Raw genomic sequence first — 10,253 nt, 5'->3', positions numbered from 1 at the left:
TACCATATTAACATTTCCAAAATGGTGCTTTATTCATTTCACTTACATATCCAAAAGACATCTCTACAAAATGAAAAACATTCTCTTTACTTTATATTCGAGGACTTTCATAATTTGATTACTTTTTTCTCTATCAAGTTCTTTTTTTTTTTTACTAACCACCTCCCAAACACTGATTGCTATATGGCCCCTGAACATAATTTATATTCATCCACTTGCTTTAACCTATTTATATCAGCTCCCACACCTCCATGAACTTTCCTTAATTTCCTCAACTGGAAGTTGTCTTCATTTGCAAAATGTATATAGAACTTTCCCTTCAGTCCAGTGGTTCAAAACTGCAGGTGATTTTGCATTCAGTCCCCAGGAAACATTGGCAATATCTAGAGACATTTCTGGTTGACACGACAGAGGAGTTACTACTGGTATTTACTACATAGAGATCAGGGATGCTGTTAAATATCCCACAATATATAGGATGGCTCTCCACCACTAAGATGTATCTGAACCAAAATTTCCATTGTGGTGCTGTTGAGAAACCTTAACCTAATCCAATCCGACACCTCTATTTCAACCCTGACCATAGTTTTACTTCTATATGTTTGTATTTAATCATATGTACTAGAATACAAGCCTCTGGAATACCAGGACCACATCTTATTGCCTCAAAATTTTATTCCTTGAAAAGCCTGGCACAAAGTCCGACGTATGTGGGCCCTCAAAAATATTTAAAAGTCTACATGATATAGAATACATGGATCACAATTTTATTAAAGAATAAACATGCAAGAATACTTACCAATAAAGCTACATTAAGTTCAATGTATACTTTCTTTGATGATTTTGATAATTCAGGTGTCATTTGAAGATCTTTTAATAATGAAAATCAATTAGCATTATTCTGGTAAAGAGAGAATTTATGGGTCAATATATATTTATAATTGATAAACAGAAAAACAGATGTATTATAAACCACTGTATTTTTATAATAGATGCAACGTTTAGTTTGAGGTTTGCAGAGCTAGTGTGTCTATCTGTAGTAGAGTCATTTTCTATCTTTCCCACGTTAATTTGTTGAGTTGTTTTATACTGCGCTACAATTAACCCTTGCTTTATGAAGTTCTCTCAGCTGCTGTGTAGTGGATGTTGGTTAAGTCAGCTCCAATTTATTTGCCTTCCTCTAAGTGGAGCATCTAGCTGTTGGGCAAAATAAAATATTAAATTACTTGCCAATTTTCTATAAATATTTGAAAACGATTGAAATTAGAATGCATAAACAGTTTTTTAAATTCCCTTATGAAATGAGCTCATGCATTTTGCTTACTAATGAAACATCTATGTTTACATAATGTCCAAAAGTCTCCCGTATATGGAGAAATGAATGGAGCTAGTGACTCCCTGTTCTAGAGGACGGTGTTCAAGTTATGTAGCCTGCTGCTCAATATCCTCCCAAACCTGCCCCCTACTTATCTTTTAGGCATATCCCTTTTATAAATGTTCTGTTCCTGCTGAATGATTTTAGTTATAATCCCTTGAATATATCTCTCACTTTTCCCACCTCTAAGATTTATGTGCTCAATATCCTCCCAAACCTGCCCCCTACTTATCTTTTAGGCATATCCCTTTTATAAATGTTTTGTTCCTGCTGAATGATTTTAGTTATAATCCCTTGAATATATCTCTCACTTTTCCCACCTCTAAGATTTATGTGTTTTTTTTTTTTCCTTCCCGAGTTTTTCAATCACAGAACAAACTTTTCTCTTTTTATCTCTCTGCCAACCTAACTTCCTCTTGAATTACTGGTCACTCTAACCCATCCATTTACCATGCTAACTTTTCCAAAAAGATTTTCCTCATCTTCCAAACCATAGTAACTACAATTTGAAACTATAGTATCTATGCCACTTAATTAACTTCTATTGCTATGTTGTTGTCATTATATTTTTGTATTTTTATTTTTCCTTCTCCTCCAGATTGTAAAGTCTTGGAGGTAAGGACCATGATTTACAGACATCTGTGAGTTCCACTCAGCACCTAGTGTACTGTCCTATTCATGGTAATTGTTCATTATACAATAGTTGAATAAATGTTGGATGAGTTATTGTTTTGCTTTAGAAGTAGAAAATAGTGTTACAACCTGATTATAAAACATGAAATGAAATTTGTTTTTCCAATAAATAAATGTCAAGAAAAAATGAGGGAGGACTGTTGTAGACATAATAATCAAATAATCAAATCATAATATGTGACAGACATAGTAACCAAAAATGATGTGTGGACCTTGTTCTGCTCCTGATTCTAACTAACTCTAAAGGGACATCTTTGACATAATTGGAGAAATGTGTATATGACATGTGCGATAGGTGATATTAAGGATCTATGGTATGAAAAGGATATGCTCATTATGTCAAGAATAAGAATAGTTCTTACCAGTTAGAGATGCATACTGAATTATTTTCAAATAATGTGTTTGACATTTGCTTTAAAATATTTCAGTAAAATGTATGAGGGATAATAAAAACGTTGGCAACATTTGACAAAATATTAATAATGAATGAAGCAGAGTGAACGGTATGTGGCGTTCATTATACTCTACTGCTCTGCCTTAGTGTAGGACTAAATATTTCCATAGAAAGTTTAAATATATATAAAGACAAGTGCTATCAGGGAGCAATATTTCAGTCATTATTACAGTAGGAGAGTAATCATCTAGTTATTTAAAATATTAAGTATAAGAGACTCTAGTGACTTGAATAAATTTTCCTTTTACAGTGCGTAACCCAACACCAAGAGCCAATACAACATGTGAAAACATTCTGTTGTTGCATAAAGTTCTACTCCCTTGTATGTCACAGAAGACTAGTGCGTCTGGCTTCTTATCTTCTCTAAGGACCCCGTCATTATTATTTATAACTTTCTGGTTTGAAGGAAGTTAGAGTCAACACAATAGGTAGTTGCTGACTCAAAATGACTTACTCTCTTATTCTGAGAATGATCAACAGCTCTGTAAAAAGCAAAGAATTTTTTTTTCTGCATTAGCTGTACTGGATCAATGTCAAGGAAGAGAAATGATGTAAGGACAGCCTTCCTTTAATAGACATACCAAGGACCAGGTAAGTTGAGATAAAAATTGTGGACATGACCAAGTAGCAAACATTAAAGAAAAATGTCATTCAAAGACAGAAATAGATCAATTGGTGATTTGAACCTTGAATTATTTATTGCCAAGTCTTTCTCTCACAGTCATCCCCATCTTTCCATTTCTGTGGCCACTTTCCTAGGCATTTCCTCTTTAGGACTCCTTCAGTTGATCCAAAGACTAACCTTAGTTATCTCCATTAGCATGCTTAAGATCATCCCACAAAAGCATAAAATCTAAGTTATTTTTTGTGCTTGGTATGGAAGCACAATTTCCAAAGAAGTCCTCTACTCTGTCAGCCTTCAGCCACCACTGTGCCTTTCCTTCCGTGGTCTGAAGCGCACCTCCATTTCCTTGTGGATTACATCAATAACATCACTATTGGTCTTTTTGCTTTCAATCTTTTCTCTTTCCAGTACACACTATGGGGTGCTTCCAGATTAGGCATCATAAAATATAGCACTTACGATGCCACTCTCATATTCAAAAGCTTTCTCTGGCTCACCATTGCCTATCAAAGGCCGTTCTTATTCACTCAATATTTCAGACTTCACAAATCCGTCCAGAGTCGACATTCTAATTGTGACTTCCTTTAAGCACTTGAAACTGTAAACCAACTGAACCAAATGTACATCCCTGAAAATACGCTATACTTTTGGGTCTCCATTTTTTGGCTGATATTGTTCGTATTGTTTAAAGCATCTCTTTCTAAACATTTCTGCTTGTGACGCTCTCCTATTCTTTCATCATCCCTTAGCATGAAGCTTTTCCTGGTCCTTGTCAGAATTAGCTTTTTTCTCTGTAAGGTTCTACAGTTCCTCAAGTGTATCTTTCTTGGATATTTTTCTAATTGTTAGAATAACATGGTATGAGCTTCATTTCTCCAATCACCCCTAAGCTCTTTGAGGACACTACTTACCTGTTGCATCTTTGTATCCCTAGTTTCTGGCATAATGGTCTGTGCTTAGAATATGTTTAGTAAATATTGGTGAAAGGGCTGATAGAAGGAATATTAAAAGTTCTATGCAAAGGCAGTTAGATTTTGTGGCAAAGCAGTGCTTTCACAAATTAAAAATATTACGATGTTTAAATTGTAGTCATGAAATAAATTATTACCATTTGCTTGGGGCTATGCCAGACATTGAGCTAGATACATTCTTTGTATTATCAAATTTAATCCTCTAAATTCTATAACTGTATAGATGAAGACATTGAGACTTGGAGCGATTAGGTAACTTGTCTGTACATGGTCTAGCTGAGATTCAAATCTGCATCTGACTGAAGTTAAACTTTCCCACTTTTTTTTTTTTATTATTTAATGTGTCTGGGAAGGCCTAGGGTTTTGAGGACCACCTCTAGGGAAAGCTCAGGAGATTAAAAAGAAAAAAAGAACTAAAACAGACGATATTCCCCTTCCCTGTTTCCTACTTCAATAACAGAAGCTTCTCTTTTTTTTTAAATGCACTGGAATTTTAAAAATTTTTATCTCTAATTCCTGAAAGGTAGGGAATTCACTTTCTTATTTGCCATTATTTATTTTAGTACCTACTGTTTATACCCAAAGATTTCACATATTTAAATTATTTGCTTAAATGCAAATGAAATATGTAACCTTTCACTTAATGTACCAAGAATAAGTTCCACATAATAATTACAAGTTGCATTTACTCCCTGAAAGTAGTCATCTCATAAGCCTATGTGCCTATTTAAACAATGCCATCCTGTTCTAACACATGTTCTAATCCACCTTTGTAATTGTCCTCAGAACCAATTTCTATGTCTCACAAGAAAATCAATTTTATTACTGGATAGTTTTAAATCCAACTTTCCCCAAATAGTTTTGGTTCTGTCCAGAAACTTTCCACCCTAAAAGTATGAGACAATTGTAAGGATACTTAACACACAGTTCTTTGAAGCCAATTGCAAAACTAAATTTAAAAATTATTTGGGAGTTGCATGGCTCCCCAAGGTGGCCACTTAAGGGAGAGCTCATTTGAATGTGTAAATTCTGATATGTGTGTGTGCAAAAATATGTATATATTTTTCTGATATGTATACACATACACATACATGTGTATATATTCTGATGTATGTATATTCCTATTTTCCTATTTATAGCTTACATCATAATTATCAAGTAACTGCTGCATATCAGAACTTTCAAAAAATTTAAATAGATAAATTTCTTCTGGGAATGACAAATACAGGAACATTTTTATGAAGGAAATATGCTATTAGAGTAGTCCATGGAGTTTTAGCATAGGCAGATTGATAACCAAAGACAATTCAGGTTAATATTTCCCAGGCTTTCCTGGAATGCTATCCCTAAAAGATGCTACTGTGTTCAGAAGGGGGTGGAGAGGGGATTGGTAATTAAATGTGTTGATAAAACATGTCTTGGAGACTTATGGAGCATAATAGCACATTAAAGGCTCAAGACATTTGTCAAGAAAGTATATGTTTAACTTTATGTTTCCAACACATTTGATAAGAGTTCACATTTGTTTTCTTTACATAATCTTTAATTTCACCTAGAATATTCAGTCTAAGTAGAACTATGATATTTTGGCTGATGATTGGGATGGTGGTATGGATGGTGGTATGGTAGCATCCCCATATTCCTTCCAATAAACATACATTTTTGTGCCTTGAACAGTTTCCTGTGCTTTCATTCAGTTTATCATTTACAAGTTGTAAAAATTTGGCAAGTATTTAATCTCTCTGAACCTCAGTCTTTTTATTTGTAAAATGGGGATAACCTAATACCTATTCACAAGATTGTTTAAAGAATTAAATGAGCCAATCTCTGCAAAATACTTAGTACTATGCTTAGTCACTCTATGGTGTGATCTTGGACAATTCCTGTAGCTCTGCTAGAAAACATTAGTGTTTGCACACAGTGGCATTCTTTACTTTTGTAGTTTCCAGTTACGGGAATATTATGTAAATGAAAACACAATGCTGTAAACAGAGGTATTTTTTTCTACTGTGAACACTAAATAAGCTCCCAGAGCAACAAGTGACTTAAAATAGCCAGTGTCCAGAGCCCTGGGCTCCCAGATCCAAAGGAGTAGGAAGATGCCATCAGGGCCATATTGCATAGTATGTGTCTGCCCCTCAAAGGACAACTACTTTTTTCTTCTATGTTGCTTTCTGTGAATTAAAAAAAAAATACGTGAATTCCTTTTCACTTCTAGATGATCATTTATTATATAAGTAAACAAAAAAATTATATGGGCATTGTTCTGGGTATGCAAAGAGAATACTGTTCAGTAGTTAGGGAGAGATCCCTCATTACATCTTACTGATTTGTCCATTATTAAGAAAATGATTAGTCTTGTTTCTTGAACTTAAAAAGTTCTGAAGAATATGGCCATTGTAACTTGGCACCTATGCAACGAGGAAAGTTTATTAGGTATTTGGGCTCTTCTGTATATAACTTTTTATCACGAAAGAACAGGCAGAAAATGAATACATATGGTATGTATTTACATATGCAACCTCTATTATTTTTATAACCTTTACTCTTATGATTCTAAGGATACAATAAGATCATTGAGAAATGACTGTGAAAGCATTTATACGTGGTAAATAATTATGAAAATATGTTTGCTGATAGCAACAACAAATTGGTGTGTGAAGATTTTCATGCTTAGGTTTATAATTTTACTTGTCATATCTCAAAGGAGGGACCAACCTCAGTATTTTCACAAACAGATATCAATAAGCTAATAAAACATGATGTTTATGTATGTAATATGTAATTATCCATAATTATCTATAATTATAGATAATTATATAACATAAATACAGAATCTTAACATTTGTTAACCATTTCTCCTTGTTACAAAAAGGAATCCTGTTCAGTTACTAGTTGTGACACACAAAATTTCAAAAAATCAATTCTAAGATGCGCTTATTCAACTTTGAAATCAGGATGCTTCTCATAATCAGTATTGAAAAAACAATTCTGATTATTTATCTTTTATATTGAAAAGTTTTCATTAAATATGCAACGTCTTACATATTTAAAATTTTTTTTCCTAGTTAAGGAAGTAGGGGATATTGTGTCTCTATGTGTCTAGAGAGCTTTTGTGGATATGTTTATATTACTCAATTAATCTCCATGATCTTGTACACATTCCATTTATTTATTTTTTGTTATGAAGTATTTATGAACTCTTATTCTACCTTAGTCATTAAATGCCATGGTGTAGAGGTCACAGACTTCTCTACTATTCGTTAGTTTTGTTTTCAAAGGCAAAATTGTGAATTATGAATAAGTATCTTAGTAACAAATATATAGAAGTGAAGATCTAACACATAACATGCTTGAACCAGCCTTGCTCCTTAAAATGAAAACCAAAAGATAACAGCACTGAAATCACAAAAAGTGGTTCTAATTAAGAGCAGAAAATTGTCTCATAGGTGACTCAGATTCAGACCTTATGCACCTTGATCCAAAATGCCATTTTTCTTTATATTAAATTTCTTCTGAAGTAAAACAGTAAAACCAAATCAATACAATAATACCATAAGATATTCTTTAAACTAGCCCTCAGTATTATGCTATCTTGAATTTTTACAGAACTAGCTGCCTTGCTCATTGCTTGAGCTATTTTCATGTTATTCCATTATCTCTATACATAGTTCCTGTTGTACAATACGTGCGAACCCAATGTTCCAACGACTTTATTGAGAATAAGAGTAACTTCAGACTGAGAAGGAGGAATGGACAGTAATACCATCATCATGAAAACAAGAGACGTCCTAACCTTCCCCAGCCGCCTGAAGTCCTCTCTCACTGCATTATCATCACTGCCCTTTTCTATACCCATTCTAATATGGTCAGATTGCCCATTCATTCACTCATTTATTCACTCGGTCATTCAGAAAATATTAGTCAGCCCTCGATGTCATGTGCCCTGTTAGATCCCTAGAATTTAGAGATGAACACATGTTCTGTCTTCAAGGACAGCCTCATGTGGAGACAGACAAATAACCAGATACTCTCAATAATATGTGGTATAACCATAATATAGAAAAACCACAGGAGCAGAGAGAGAAAGCAGTCATTCTAATAGCCTGGCTGGGTAGGGGAGAAAGAAAGAGGGTTTTGTCCTAAAGGAGCCAATGTGTGGCCTGAGCGACAGACTATGGGCAGGAATTCTCGAAGTGGTTTTGTTTGTACGTTTTTCCTCTTTACCAGATCTCGAATTTTGTTACTCTTCAGATTTAGTCCTGGGCCCTACTGCCTTATTTCTAAGTTCTCCTCCTGAAGTAGTATTGGTTTTCATGGCCTTAATGTCATCCCTATGCTAATTGCTTCCAGATACACTCTTTGGGCCAATCTTTGAGCTTCTGTATGGGGGTTGAGGAATTTTGCAGCTGATCAAGGAAACGGACATGACCACAATGTGGCAGTGCACACACACCCTTCATTGGGGGCTGTTTTGATAGTTTCTTATGTGGGGGGAAACTCTCTCACAGCAGAAGTCTGCCCAGAGGCTAAGGTTCAGGGTCTCTACTAAGAAGGGGAGGAGGGCAACTCCTAGGAGGAGGTTTATGTGTCGAGGCAATGCTGCTCAGGAGCATGGTTGGGAGTCTGGGTCAAAGAGCTCCAAAGGGCAGCTGGGATTTGGGTCTTTTTGACCTAGGGCGGATGTGGGGTGAGGTTTTGCGGGGTATACAAAACAGGCAGACTTCAAATGGCTAAAAAATCTGCTTGTGTAGCTTATGTGAAAAATAAATGCATGAGTCAAAATTTTATTTTGTTCCTTGGTGGGCTTTTGAGCTAATGAGTCTCAGCCTGTGGTGAAGAAATAAACAACCTAGGGGACAGTACACAGAGGCCATCTTTGGCTCATTTATACAATAGTTTCACATCAGTATAATCAAATGCTTATTGAACATCTCCTTTGGGATGCCACATAAGTATCATGAAATTAACCTGATCGAGACAGAACCCGTGGTACTTCCCCATTTTTTCCTTCTCAGTAAGTGGAACAATCATCAAACACCTGAGGCAGGAACTTAAAGGTCATACATGGTTCCTCCTTTTACAATCAAATCCATCATGGCATCTTGTCGTTTCTACCTCCTAAGCATCTCTCATATCCAGTTCTAAGGGCTTTACATGACCTAACTTCCTTAATCTTAAAAAGAAGCCCTATGAGTTAGGTACTATTATGTTCTGTATTTTACAAATAAGGAAACAGAAGCAAAGCAAAGTTACATAACTTGCCTATGATCTCACAACTGGAAAATAGTGGAGCCAGGACTTAACGCCAGGCTTGTCCTTAGCCTTCACAATCTACTGCTTACTCCTCCAATTATGTCCCACTTTTTCTGTTTAGTCATCAGAATTTTTTATTTAGGAGAAGTGCATACGCTATAGGTATATTCTAAAGATATCAAGATTGTGCTGGTGGAGAAGAAACAGGAGGTTGTAAGGGTAAATGTAGGAATGGCCCACTATTTGTAAATCATTAACTTTTTTACTAATATATTTGTATTTTTTATTAGTGGGTAGCACCAATATGGATAGCAGAGATTTTCTTGTCTTCTCCTTTTCTCTTTTCAGATAAAAACAAACTGAGAAGTATGGAAAACTTGTTCTGGGAAGAGACAGATTATACTCCTAAAACCTGTGAAATTTTGGAGTAAAGAGAAGAAAATTGCCTCTCTTTTCCTGTACTTCTGGATCTCTCCTCTCTATACTTAATTGTTCAATAAAACTTGAGATCTGACATATTTAATGATTGGATAGAATTCTTTGCTCTCATGCATTCATTCATTTATCTATTATTTGTTCAACAAATATTTATGAGTACCTACTATGTGACAGGCCCTGTGTGAGGCTTAAATGTTTAGTGGTGAACCAAGTTGAGGTGAAGAAAATCTGTGGAAGTAAAGAAAATGAAAACATAAAACACATGCACACACATATGAACATGCACACAGATGGGTATTTTTTTGTAGATGGGGGTACTTCAACATGTTTGTGGAAAAGCAGAATTAAAAGATAATACAAAGAATGTGTATGTTCTGTAATGATGAATATGCTAATTATTCTGATTCCATAAAAAAAAAAAATGAATCCATGAGCTTTTTG

At 34.8% G+C, this 10,253-nt stretch overlaps 1 long non-coding RNA gene across 1 annotated transcript in view; it reads right to left on the bottom strand.

Moving 5' to 3' along the window:
- The window catches only part of LOC103598663, a 98,047-nt gene that overhangs the window by 5,752 nt on the left and 82,042 nt on the right, over positions 1-10,253 (bottom strand). Inside the window, exon 7 of the long non-coding RNA XR_551216.1 lies at positions 800-901. This is a non-coding gene — a long non-coding RNA (uncharacterized LOC103598663). The remainder of the gene's footprint in view (positions 1-799; positions 902-10,253) is intronic.

The sequence above is a fragment of the Galeopterus variegatus genome, unplaced genomic scaffold (assembly GCF_000696425.1).
Source record: "Galeopterus variegatus unplaced genomic scaffold, G_variegatus-3.0.2 Scaffold2705, whole genome shotgun sequence".
Taxonomy (NCBI): Eukaryota; Metazoa; Chordata; class Mammalia; order Dermoptera; family Cynocephalidae; genus Galeopterus; species Galeopterus variegatus.
The sequence above is the reverse complement of the archived record's forward strand: the minus strand, read 5'-3'. Positions and strand labels throughout refer to the sequence as shown.